The sequence below is a fragment of the Procambarus clarkii genome, chromosome 13 (assembly GCF_040958095.1).
Source record: "Procambarus clarkii isolate CNS0578487 chromosome 13, FALCON_Pclarkii_2.0, whole genome shotgun sequence".
NCBI classification, from domain to species: Eukaryota; Metazoa; Arthropoda; class Malacostraca; order Decapoda; family Cambaridae; genus Procambarus; species Procambarus clarkii.
The window spans coordinates 47,320,133-47,334,451 of NC_091162.1; the positions used below are offsets into that span (position 1 = coordinate 47,320,133).

The 14,319-nt window shown below is 40.9% G+C and overlaps 1 long non-coding RNA gene across 2 annotated transcripts in view; it reads right to left on the bottom strand.

The window, feature by feature from the left end:
• The window catches only part of LOC138364296 (uncharacterized), an 82,158-nt gene that overhangs the window by 9,373 nt on the left and 58,466 nt on the right, over positions 1-14,319 (bottom strand). Inside the window, exon 2 of one of the 2 annotated variants that reach the window (XR_011228400.1) lies at positions 13,993-14,229. This is a non-coding gene — a long non-coding RNA (uncharacterized lncRNA). Of the gene's footprint in view, positions 1-7,644; positions 7,733-13,992; positions 14,230-14,319 lie in introns of those variants that run through there. The other variant, XR_011228401.1, reaches the window with a different exon arrangement.

A 14,319-nucleotide genomic window follows, 5' to 3' on the forward strand; every position in this document is an offset into this window, starting at 1 on the left:
AGAAGGTTGACGACATTTTTACACAGGTGCCTGATGTCAGACATCTGCAGGAGCTGAAGGAGGCATTTGAGCAGAGTTCCGTGCTGCGTTTCACTTACGAGATGGAAAAGGATGGGAAGCTGCCCTTTCTAGATGTACAGTCATGGAAAAGAGCGGAGGTTTCCACACTGCAGTTTACACTAAGGAAACGAACATAGGAATGTGCCTAAATGCCAAGAGCGACTGCCCAGGCAGGTACAAGAGGAGTGTTGTTAACGCTTATGTCGACCGTGCTCTCAGCCACAGCTCAGAATGGAAGCAAGTTGACGAAGAACTCTGTAGGGTAAGGCAGGTCCTAGTCAACAACGGCTTCTCCAATGGTTTCGTCGAAGACATCATAAGAAGGAAAGTGAAACGCCATGCAACCTCTGAAGAGACAACTAACACAACACCTATACCCCCTATTAGACTATTTTACAGGAACTTCTTTTCCACAGCTCATAAAACGGAGGAAAGGGTCCTGAAAGATATTGTTAATAGAAACGTTATCCCTACAGACAAAAATCAGAGGATACAACTGACGATTTACTATAAAACCAGAAAAACGGCAAGCTTACTCATGAGAAATTCTCCAGACACAAAGCAGAACGCTTTAAAAGAGACCACCGTCGTCTATGCCTTCAAATGCCCACTTGGGGACTGTAAGCTCCAAAAAAAAACCAGTATATAGGCAAGACAACAACATCTCTTTCTCGGCGTTTAACGATGCATAAGCAACAGGGCTCCATTAAGGAACATATAATCTCTTCCCACAACCAAACCATCGCCAGAGAAATCCTAGTAAACAACACAGAAATCATCGATAGATACAGCGATAGCAGACGGCTTGACGTTTGCGAGGCATTGCACATTAAGAAGTCAACACCAGCAATCAACAGCCAATTAATGCTCAACTATATTCTACCCACCTCAAGACTCCGCTCCAATATAGAAGCATCAAGAAATATTGACCAATAGGCTTTCTACAATCACTTCCATTTCAATACCCATTGTTTCGTGTTCTGTCTTGTGTTGATGAAATTAATACCCTATTAAATACCACCTCACCCCATCCACCTCACTCAAAAGTAGATATAAACAAATCGGAGATATGTAAGTTCTATTCAGTTGTGTATGTGTAAAGTCTTTGAAAATGTAATAAGTTTTACGAAACGCGCTCAAGTGTCGCGTCAGACTAGAAATAAAAATGAATTTTGGAGAATTGATTTTTTAATTACCTCCAACAGTGAAAAGAATTGTACGAAAGATTGAGAAAATTCGTGTTAGAATTATTAATCTTACTTTTTCGGTCATATTTAATTATATATGTCTACAGGAAAGACTGCTACCAAAATATACTAATATTAAAGCGCACGACCCAGCAGCATGGAATCAAGCCTTCACGATAAAATATCGCCAGGATCTGATTCGTGATCAGATATACAAGGCAGAGAATGAAATCAAAACCAACAAAACGCAACTACTTCATGCTACAAACGAGTGGAGAAATAGCAACATTGACGAAAGTATCCGTACCCGCATTGAACAACACCTCGACATCCTCACAGACCGACATCACCTCAGCACTGAAACAAGGATTATCAAAAAACTAACAACATTATATGGAGGACCTATGGCAATTCCACGACCAAGAGATGGCTTCCTGAACCTTGCAGGAATTAACCTCACTGAGGACCAAGTCACTCTCCTAAATCTGGGCATAAACTGTCACGTTATGTCCAGACCGAGTGAGATGGCCCGGAAAGTAGAGTTGGAAATTCTGTTGGACGACATATTCGACCTCGAGACACAAAAGAAGGTCACTACCAAAGATACCTTACAAGCAGAACTTATTGCAGAAGGAGGAAAGAATCGAGGCAATTACAGAAGCACCATACTGTCCCCCGAGCTCAAAGCGGCAGCTAAAAGCCTTCGTGAGAACAAGGAGATAGTTGTCAGGAGAGGTGACAAGTCGCCAATATATGTCATTCTTAAAAAAGACGAATATCTGGCGAAAATGAACCTCATACTCTCTGACCAAACTAAGTTCCAAAGGGTAACGAAGGACACTACAGCCGAATTGAAAGCAAAGGTCAACAAACTGATCGAAACTGTGAACGCCAAGAAATCCGGACTCCACCTGCCAAAGATCATTGGGGAATATAAACCTGGATATGCGTACGGAAATGTCAAGACACACAAGCCTGGAAACCCACTTCGGCCAATCATTAGCCAGATACCCACACCCACGTACAGACTGGCGAAGCGACTCAACGGCCTGCTGACTCCATATGTTCCTAGCGCCTTCATCCTGAAGTCTCCAAAGGAATTTGTTGACTTACTGCGGGGCACACGGGCCACAGGGATAAGAGCCTCGTCGGACATAGAATCGCTGTTTACCAACGTACCTGTGGACGAGACAATCGGGATGATAGCCGACAGAGTGTATCGTGATCCAGCCTGTACTCCTCTTGACATACCAGAAAATATTCTGAGGAAACTACTCCAAGCTTGTACTAAAGAGGCACCCTTCTTGAGCCCGGATGGGCACATGTATAAGCAAGTAGATGGGGTCGCCATGGGTTCTCCCCTAGGTGTCCTGTTTGCAAACTTCTACATGGGTACCATCGAGCAAAAAGTCTTAGTCGACATGAACTTGAAACCGGCCATATACTGCAGGTATGTTGACGACATTTTTACACAGGTACCTGATGTCAGACATCTGCAGGAGCTGAAGGAGGCATTTGAGCAGAGTTCCATGCTGAGTTTCACTTACGAGATGGAAAACGATGGGAAGCTGCCCTTTCTAGATGTAACAGTCATGGAAAAGAGCGGAGGTTTCTACACTGCAGTCTACACTAAGGAAACGAACACAGGAATGTGCCTAAATGCCAACAGCGACTGCCCAGACAGATACAAGAGGAGTGTTGTTAACGCTTATGTCGACCGTGCTCTCAGCCACAGCTCAGAATGGAAGCAAGTCGAACTCTGTAGGGTAAGGCAGGTCCTAGTCAACAACGGCTTCTCCAATGGTTTCGTTGAAGACATCATAAGAAGGAAAGTGAAACGCCATGCAACCTCTGAAGAGACAACTAACACAACACCTATACCCCCTATTAGACTATTTTACAGGAACTTCTTTTCCACAGCTCATAAAACGGAGGAAAGGGTCCTGAAAGATATTGTTAATAGAAACATTATCCCTACAGACAAAAATCAGAGGATACAACTGACGATTTACTATAAAACTAGAAAAACGGCCAGCCTACTCATGAGAAACTCTCCAGACACAAAGCAGAACGCTTTAAAAGAGACCACCGTCGTCTATGCCTTCAAATGCCCACTTGGGGACTGTAAGCTCCAAAAAACACCCCAGTATATAGGCAAGACAACAACATCTCTTTCTCGGCGTTTAACGATGCATAAGCAACAGGGCTCCATTAAGGAACATATAATCTCTTCCCACAACCAAACCATCGCCAGAGAAATCCTAGTAAACAACACAGAAATCATCGATAGATACAGCGATAGCAGACGGCTTGACGTTTGCGAGGCATTGCACATTAAGAAGTCAACACCAGCAATCAACAACCAATTAATGCACAACTATATTCTACCCACCTCAAGACTCCGCTCCAATATAGAAGCATCAAGAAATGTGGACCAATAGGCTTTCTACAATCACTTCCATTTCAATACCCATTGTTTCGTGTTCTGTCTTGTGTTGATGAAATTAATACCCTATTAATGCCACCTCTTGTTCTGTCTTGTGTTGATGAAATTAATACCCTATTAATGCCACCTCACCCCATCCACCTCACTCAAATGTAGATATAAACGAAACCAGGAGATGTGTAAGTTATATATATATATATATATATATATATATATATATATATATATATATATATATATATATATATATATATATATATATATATATATATATATATATATATATATATGCAATTGACGATCACAAAACACTGATCATTTTATGCGGAAAATCCACAGAGAAATATGAAATGAGGTGAACGTTTCGGCTTTGTTAAAGCCTTTGTCAACACCAGACTGACTAAGGAGAAGGGAGAAGGGGGAGGATATATAGGCCGACACCTGACCAACCCATCCCTAGGGTTGGTCAGGTGTAATTAACCAAAATCAGGTATAGCTTAGCTTAAAATGGTCAAAGAGGATTAAGCGGTCAGAGAATAAGGATGAAAGATTAAAGAAAAGCCTCATGAACACACAATATATGAATATACAATTATAATGAGACATTGTAAGCCTCTCTATCAGAGTTGTTTCTTAAACTGTTGTGCAATATTATAACTTAAAAATGGATCAAGTTTGTACATTCCAGTACTAACATTAAGAAGATTTGGACACTGACTGATTAGAGCAGACTCAATCAAATTCCGTTCCACGAAATCCCCACAATTGGTAATGCTTTTTGCCCCATTCCAGTTAATATTGTGATCGCATAAACTCGTATGTAGATACAATGCATTAGACGTTTGGGCAGTTCTAATACTATAAGCATGTTGTGACAACCGCAATTGTAAGGACTTTCCTGTTTGTCCAAGGTACACAGAATCACAATCATTGCAGGGAATTGAATACACACAACCTGCTGTATCAGGGGAGTTTTTTATTAAATTGGATTTGATCGTACTATTAGTGAACACCAAATTTATATTAAGTTTCTTAAAAATCAGAGACAATTTTTCAAGTCCACTCGCATAAGGTACCACCAATGAGTTAATAATTTTTGGTTTCGCCTTAGGGACGTGATTATAAAACGTACGTTTGGCTTGTACAAACGAGAAATCCAAAAACCTCTTAGGATATTGTAAACTCTTCCCAATTTCATATATTTTAGCAATCTCTTCATCAAAAAACTCAGGGCTGCAAACCCTCAAAGCTCGTAGAAACATTCCTGAAAATACTGCCTGTTTAACTTTACTATGATGATTCGAATAAAAATGAACATACGACCCCACGTTGGTAGGTTTCCTATACACATTAAATTTGAACTTTCTAGCGACTCTATGAATCATAATGTCCAAAAACGGAAGAGTACCATTCTCCTCAGTCTCACAAGTGAATTTTATTGAAGGTACCAAAGAATTGAGTTCATTAAGAAAAACTATCTGGTCTTTGTTGCACGGCCATAAGCACAAAATATCATCAACATACCTATACCAAACCACATTAGCCGGCATAATCCTGGATAAGATTTTTGTTTCAAAGAATTCCATATACAAATTGCTTAAAACTGGGGACAGGGGATTGCCCATCGCCATACCAAATGTTTGTTTGAAAAATTTTCCATTAAAACTAAAATAATTGTCTTTTATACACAATTTAATAAGTTCCAATACTTTATTGGTCTGCAAGCTCAAATTATATTTAGGCAGTTCCTCACGTAGAAATTCTAACAGATCATCAACAGGAACTTTAGTGAATAAAGAGGTTACATCGAAACTTATAAGTTTAAAATCAAAATTTAAATTCAGTGTGGATAGCTTATTAACTAAGTCCACATTGTTTGTCAAGTGTGAGTTGGAAATAGTACCAACTATAGGGGACAAAACTTTGACTAACCACTTAAAGAGTTTATAAGCCGCCGAACCAATTGAACTAATAATCGGCCTTGCCGGATTATATGGCTTATGAGTTTTTATAAGACCATACATGTAAGGAAGAGAGGGGGATCGACTTGTTAGCCTAGATATCAACTCTTTATCGCCTTTACACACAGTTTTAAGAGTTTTGTTAAAATGTGCAATCACTTTTTCAGTAGGATCTCTGTTAACCAATAGATAAGTATCCCTGTCTTCCAAGAGTAACTCCATTTTTCGGACATAGTCATCTTTATTCATAATAACTACTGCATTTGACTTATCAACCTTGGTAATATGTAATGAACTATCTTTTTTGAGATTTTTGAACGCATGAACAAATCGACTTGGACAATTAGGAACAGAATTGTCAAGTAAAACGCCATACATCATGTATGCTCAAAGGCTTTAACAAAGCCGAAACGTTCACCTCATTTCATATTTCTCTGTGGATTTTCCGCATATATATATATATATATATATATATATATATATATATATATATATATATATATATATATATATATATATATATATATATATATATATATATATATGAGTGTCAGACCACGGAGGAATGATTTTTTTTATTTAATTTATATAAAAAATTATTCCTTCTGAAGATGTATTAATATATGAAAGTACTTAAGGAAATTCCTGTTTCAATTCTTCCTCCGTGGTCTGACACTTACATTTTTCATCAAGTGTTAATTTTTGTGATTTACATACACGTGGCATGTTTACACACACATTATTTATATATATTATATATATATATATATATATATATATATATATATATATATATATATATATATATATATATATATATATATATATATATATATATAGAAGGGGTACCACCTCTGGTGCAAGTGTAGGGACCCATAGCCTCGGAGAAGAAAATAAAGAGTACTCAGAGAACACCTTGTGGATCCTCACTGAACACTTTGATATTTTCTTCTCCTACCACCCCTATTCTTTTGGTATGTGTGTATATTTATCTAACTTTATATATATATATATATATATATATATATATATATATATATATATATATATATATATATATATGGAACCCTCAACCCTATAAGTGGAGGGTTCCTACAAACTCAACCAGAGGTGGTACCCTCTATATATTAATAAAAAGGCAAGGCTATGCTAAATCTAGGCAGGGATTGGCTTGGCTAAGCTGGTCAGGGCTTGGCTAGGGTAGGAAGGACTGGTCATGTTTAAAAGCAAGGCAGGGTTAGGCTAGGCAAGACTAGGTAAGGGTATACTGGGATAGGCTTGGCTACGGTAGGCTAGGAAGAGGTAAACTAGGATAAGCAAGGCTGTGCAAGCACTATGCACAGCTAGAATGAACTATGCTAAGATGGTTTAAGCTGGGCTAGGTTAGGATAAGCTGAGTCATGCAGGGCCCTGATTGACCAGTGGAGTCTAATGGTCTAACCTTCTAGCTAGTTTGCTGACCTAAGAGTGTAAATGCCTAGCCCCTAACCTGAGATATATACAAGAGTTGTTACATTCTTGTACAGCCACTAGCACGCGTAGCGTTTCGGGCAGGTCCCTGGAATACGATCCCCGCCGCGAAGAATCGTTTTTTCATCCAAGTACACATTTTACTGTTGTTCATCCGTCATGTCCGCGGCCTGAAGAGACTGTAAAATTTGTCGCCTGAGGAGATTGTAGGGTCTATGGCCTGAAGAGACTATAGGGACCCCATCCCTTCGCTATTTCCCGGTATCGGGCAGCCGGGGCGCATCCGATCCCACGATCGTCGTCGCCCCTAAATCAACACAACAACAACAACAACATTTTACTGTTGCGTTCAACAGAGGCTACAGTTAAGGAATTGCGCCCAGTAAATCCTCCCCGGCCAGGATACGCACCCATGACATAGCGCTCGCGGAACGCCAGGCGAGTGTCCTACCACTACACCACCTGCTGCAATATTATTATAAAAGTAATATTACTTATTATAATCGTAAATACTAAATACCTGTTGTGTTGATTGAGGGGCGACGACGATCGTGGGATCGGATGCGAGCCACAGGTGGCCTACACCATGCTTTCTAAGGCGTCCATCTCATAACAAAAACAAATCCGTGCATTCATACACAAACAGAGACCCCGTGGTTATTCGAATACTTGCAATTCTTTTACTTAAAATAATAACAATTAGATTAATAATAATTAACATAATTTTTACTCAAGATTCATAAAAATCATTAATACTATTTTAAAAGAAAATTTATAAGGCATCTAAAAACAGATACACAGACTTTGTGTGATAATTATTTCAACATTATATATTAATAGAATGTTGTTACTATTATTTTTAAATATTAGGTAGTTTCCAGCTACGTATATCGCATATAAACGTTGCAAAAAGATTTTAGACTGAATTAACACATTACACATTTATGGAGTAATTAACAACAAAACAATCTTTATTTTCATTGCAGAACATATATCAGAGCATACTAGTGACTCATACATTTAAAATAGTGTGAATTTTAAACAATTCGGTTGTAAACCCTCAGAACCGCCTACCCGCCAAAGACGTAACATAAGAAATGGTATATAATTCATTATTTTAAATTACATATATAATCATTAATAATTTTCGGCAGCTATCGAGGTTCTCCATAGATAAATTCCTGTACTCTAACAAGATGCTACTTGCTGTTTAGCTGTTTAAATTCTTGGAAAATTGTAATGACCAGCGACATAAAATATAACAATGAAATAGTAGCTGGTAACTGTAGGTGAACGAAAAATTAAATTCCAAATTGATTAGATGTTTTTCTAAATATAAAGATCGACCTGAAGGAATTTGATGAATTATAGACTAATTAAACAAAAAAATAGGTAATTTTACTTGAAGAACAGATACCAGAGAATAGCTAGTGAGTACATTTATATTGTATAATGGGAGAAAGCCCCTGGTAGCCGCGAATTAAAATAACCACCTACATTAATTGAGAACTAGGAAATAGTATCTGGAAACTTTATCTGAACGAAAACACAATACCAATTTGTTTAGATGTTTTTCTTAATATAAAGATCAACAGTAAGGAATCTTATTCATTATGGACAAATTAACAAAAAAACACGATAATTTTCATTGAGGACCATATATTAGAGCATTCCTAGTCACTTATATAATAAAAGTATTGTGTATTTTGAACTATTGGGATTGTAAACAAACAGAACGGCCTACCCGAAAAGTCGTAACATAAAATGTTGCATATGTTTGCTAATTTATTATTTGATAAATGATTATTATTTATTTACGACAACTATAGAGGTTTCCCATTAGTTAAATTACTGTAGTCTGACTAAATGCTACTACGAAACCTATATAAATCCTGGGAAAGTCACAATGACCAGCGACATTAAAGCATAGAGGGTTAAATAGTAACAGGCAACTGTCGGCGAACGAAAAATTCATTTCCAAATTTATTAGATGTTTTCCTAAATATAAAGATCGATAGGCTGGAATTTTCTGGATTATGGCCTAATTAAGGCAAAAATATATATATTTTTACTTGAAGAACAAATATCGGAGCATAGTCAGTGAGTTATAGAATAATAGGAGTGTGGTATTTCATTGTATAACAAGAGATAGTCCATGGAAGCGATAATAGACGTAGTTTCACACAAAATAACGTCCAAAAACAGCCATAGAGTCAAACGGCAAATGTTGACGTTCTTTTTAAGAGGACAGGTTGCAGAGTCAGACATCTACTGTCTGTACCTCCTCTGTCGTCTTCACACTTCCATCTACTGCCATTATAATTTCGTCTCCTATCTTCATACTTCACTCCCTCGTCTTCACGGACGATCCTCCCTTTCGTCTCCTCATTTATCCGAGACCTCATCCTATTTGACTTCCATCGAGTCCTCGGCTTTCTTCTACTCCTCCATGCTCGTATCATAATCCTCTTCCCACATTTCTCACCTCTATACAACTCCCTTTCTTCTCCTTCAACTCTTTTTTGTTCCCTAAAAGTTTCTTCGAGCACTGTACTACATCCAACAGCACTCGACCGTACATGTCGCTCTACCTCTCTAAGAGTGCTCGTAAGCATCCCTCCACACATACTGTCTCTTCTCCTTTCACTTTCTCGGCTACTACTCTTCTTCACTATCTTTTCTTCACATTTTCTGAGGAACATGTCAACTCCTGACATCTCAAACAACTTTACTCCACTATCCAAATGCCTCTGTGCTCGTGGACAACTTGACGCTCTACTCCCGTCCTCAGTATGTCCACATCCGTCCTCATTCTTACTCAGCACAGTTGTATTCACCTTCCGACTCTTAATTTCAGCAGTCTGGGCTCTACTCAGGTCCGCTCTCTTCATATGAGTCTTCTTCGGCTGGGTCATCTTCACTTTTGGCCTCACCGAGACTTCATCTTCCTGAGCCGGACTTTCATCAAACAGCCACGCTATATCTACGTCGATATCTTCCACCGGTTGAATCGACACTGTCTCATCTTCTCCAGTGTCTTCCTCGTCGGCCACCTCTGCCTTCATCACTACTGAGACAGGGTACTCAATGGCTAGGCGGTCTCCTGACGCATCTCCTCGGATGTTACTCAGGTTCACACTCTCAGGTGTCCCACCCGTGCAGTGGCCTTCTGGGCACTCCTCTGGCACAGTCTCCGCTATGACTCCTGGCAACACCTTTGTCCCGCACAAGTCATTCCCCAGGATCACTTGGACTCCTGGAATAGGTATGTCAGGGCATGCTCCCAACATCACCTCTGCCGACACATATTCCGACCTTAGCTGGACAGTACAAACGGGCATGTCACTCTCAGACAATAACCCATATACTTTCATCTTACTCCTGCCAGCTATCCGTCGATCATTCCCAATGAGGCTTCTCGTAATCAAGCTCTGATTAGCTCTGGTATCCCTTAAGATACCAACTTCTACCTCAGGCTAGCCTCCTATACTGATCCAACCTTTGCTCATGAACGGCCTATACCTCTCGTTCACTAAGTTCGCTCCCTGTGGTTTGTCTTGGAACACATTAGTATATTTATTTCGGGGGTCACACATGGCCAGGGTCACAACTCTCTTGCCCTGCCGATAATCTCGCATCACGTGACCCAATCCGTTACAATTGTAACACCTCACCTGGGAAAAGTCTCTTCTATATCTACCAGAGTGGCTCTGACTTTGTCCACTCGCATGAGAGTTCCTCGGGCCAGGCACACTACCTGCACTCTGTGGGGCTATACTGGACTCTTGATTTCCTGGATAACGATTAGTTTCTCATTTAGCTCCTCCATCTTCACTTTCAGACAAAGTGCGCGACCTACTCATCTGAGTTTTAGGGTACTTACGTTTATCTGCCCATTTATCAAAGTTCTCACCCCAGACTCCTCTGGGTATTTCATAATTTCTTCCTCCCCAGACTCCACTGGATCTGCCATTGCTGCGTCTCGCCTCATTCTTCACTCTGTTCTCCGTCAAGCTCATATATGCTTCTGTAATCATATCTGCCCTATCTGCGGCATCTTTCACATCCTTTACTCCTGCTTCTTGGATCTTGAAATTTGTTTCGGGATGCATCATCTTCAAGGACTTCTCCATGACCATCAGTTTCAGGTCAGCGTAAGATCCAACTCCAGCAGCCTCAATCCACTTCTGGAATCGTCTTTCCAGATCTCTTGCTGTCTCAGCAAAGGTACATGCTCCAACTTTGATCATCTCTCTGAAGCGCTTCCTATAAGCTTCTGGAGTTAGCTGAAACGAGCGCAATATGCTGCTCTTTACTGTGGCATAATCTTGGCACTCTTCCAGTGACAATTGGGTGTATGCATCCCTGGCTGCACCGGTCAATCTTAACTGGACCAGCTGGGCCCATTCCTCCTGTGGCCACTCCTTGATGCTGGCTACTTTTTCAGAATGTTCGAAGAAGCACTCTGCCTCTTCGGGCACAAACAAGGGAATGTCCTTCTCCCTAACCCTAACATCTGGTGAGTGTGATACCTGGGTGGTGCCCTCTGACAACCCATGTTCAATCCATTGTTCAGCCAGGGTTCTGTTCGCTGCTATCTGCATTTGTTTTGTTTTCTCTTTTTCTTTCTCCACCTCTAGTCTTGCTTTCTTTTTTTCTTTCTCTTGTTCCAACTCCAGTTCTCTTACTCTGGTTTTCTCTTTTTCTACTTCCAGTTTGGTTTTCTCTTTTTCTTTCTCGGCTTCATTTTTCATCTGGAGTTCTAATTTCATCTTTTCCAGCTGGAACTGTCTCTCCTCACGCTGCATCTGGAGCTCTAACTGGAATCTCTAAAAGCTCCTATTTCGGCTACTCCTGCTACTGCGGCTACTCTTACTGCTCCTACTCAATTCCTGGGATCTCACTTCATCCTGCCCATCATCCTCCTTTCCACTTTCAGCTCCTTTCTGGGCTCCTTGCTCTGCCATTTCACTTTTGGCTCTTAACTGCCTCAGGATCTCATCCTTCATCCCAGCTACTTTAGATGCTTTCAACCTGATGCCACATTTTTTCTGCTATTTGTTTTAATTGATCCCTCGTACATCCTTGCCTGACTCCACAAACGCTTGCACCTTATCCATCTTGTCCTGTGAGTCTTCCCAAGAGAGAGAATATACACCTGTGGTCACACAGTGTATCTATTTCAACAAGGGGTGTACAAATCCACTCTTGGACAGAGTGTGGGTGTGTCAGTTCACTCTCCCAAACAGGCCCCCAATTTATTATAGTGCTGTGGGTTGGTGGTGTTGTCGTCGTTTTGTTGATCCTTCTTTCTGGACAATCCAACACACAACTCTGAAGAGTGCTTATACTTCACTAGGAGATCACACTAGGCGCTTCTGGCTCTTGGAGAGGGTCTCAACGTCACACGTTCAGGGGATGCGGATCCAATACTCAGTCTCGTTGTCACGTGCACACACCCACTCGAGCCGCTGTGACTCCCCACTCTCTCCTTATGTGATATGATCTCCTCAATCCCCTTTGACTTACTAGTTTTCCATCCTACCCTGTCCACAGCGGTCGTTCTTTGTTCTTTCTCTCTCTCTCTTTCTTTACTATTTCCTGGGAAGCCTCACTAGGACAAGGGCAAACATCAGCAAATTTGAATACATTTACTGGACAAAGCACATACACAATACATACACACATATAATAATAATGAATCCTACACTCTATACTATTTCAGTCAGGTTGCACTCCAACGCCATCAGAACTCTATCATCAGCTTATCAAGTGGTGTTCTAACTCCTGATTCACCACCTAATATTACCCACCTCCTCACGTAGGTCAAGTCTTATAATACAATGTTGCACTATTAGCAAGAAAATATATATCTATAAACATGTACAAGGAAAATCAACGTATGAATGCAATAACATATATATCAGTATGAATGTTCCTTGATACACAACAATGATCAATCGATCACCCTATCAGTCCTAGAACACATACATCTGTAGGTAATCCAGCCTACGACTGTAACTCTATGCTTCAGTATAACACTCCTTGGTACAAAAATGGCAAACAATCACTCACCTCTCACTGCATCTTGCACGCTAAGGACAAACACTCTATCACCTCCCTACAAGTAAACATTTAGAACTCTCCTTCCACATCTGGAAGTTCACTACCCCTGATATCCTCAGGTTCGTCCGGGCTTAACTACAAGGATCCTCTACAGCACTTCTTGGCTGCTACACCATGGAGTCTTCCTTGAGCAACTACGGTGCTTCACCACTTCTGCTAGGGTCCTCCACAGCTCTCCTGGCTGCTACACCATGAAATTTTCTCGAGCAACTATGGAGCTTCACCACCTTTACAGAAGCACGTGACACTCCTCTTCACTGCTTCTCCTCACAGCTCGAGGTCCTCTCCTCCACTACCTTGGAGTCTCACCAACTACTCCCTTTGTGCTGGCTTCGAAGTTCTCAGCAACTTCTTCCCCAAAGACAAACCTGCAACTCATTGACACTCCAATAAAAATGTCTCCCCTTAAACACATAAGCAAAAAAAAAAAAAACACAATATGTTTGCCTCCAACATCTATCTGCTCTCTACATACTGTGTGAGTGGACTCCCCCGTTTTAGGCTGGTCCATGCTCCACCTCGCCCGGCGGGCCTCACTCACTCTGGGAGGGTCCTCCGCCTCAGTCACCTGCCAGCACTCAGAGGGGACGGACGTCGCTCCGTGTTCCTCCCTCTCCACACTCTTATTTTAGGATTTCTGCCTTATCAAAACATGTCTAACTTATCAATAAACATAGCTACTGTCGCTGGGCACACGACCAACTACAAGCAATCAATATGAACTGGTATAAATCGTGCTTACCACAGATTGCCTAGTCGAGGGTGCTCCTCCCTCTGACAGTGTCTGGTCAGGGCGCTCCCACAGCCCACGATAATGTCTCTGGGCGGCTTAATAAACTCTCCTCGCCGTCCAGGACTTGAGACCACAGCGTTCCCAGCTCGATTCTACAGCTGCCACGTCTGCACACTTCTCTTCTCTTGGAGATATATCACTAGGGGTTCCTTTCTGACGTGAGCTCAAACGGAGCACGGCTTCCCCCTGCAATGTTTGGCACTCAAATGAGCTCAAAGTCATCCAGAAGCTAGTGTCACGCCTCCAGCAAATTATCTACATCTCCTAACCAGTCAT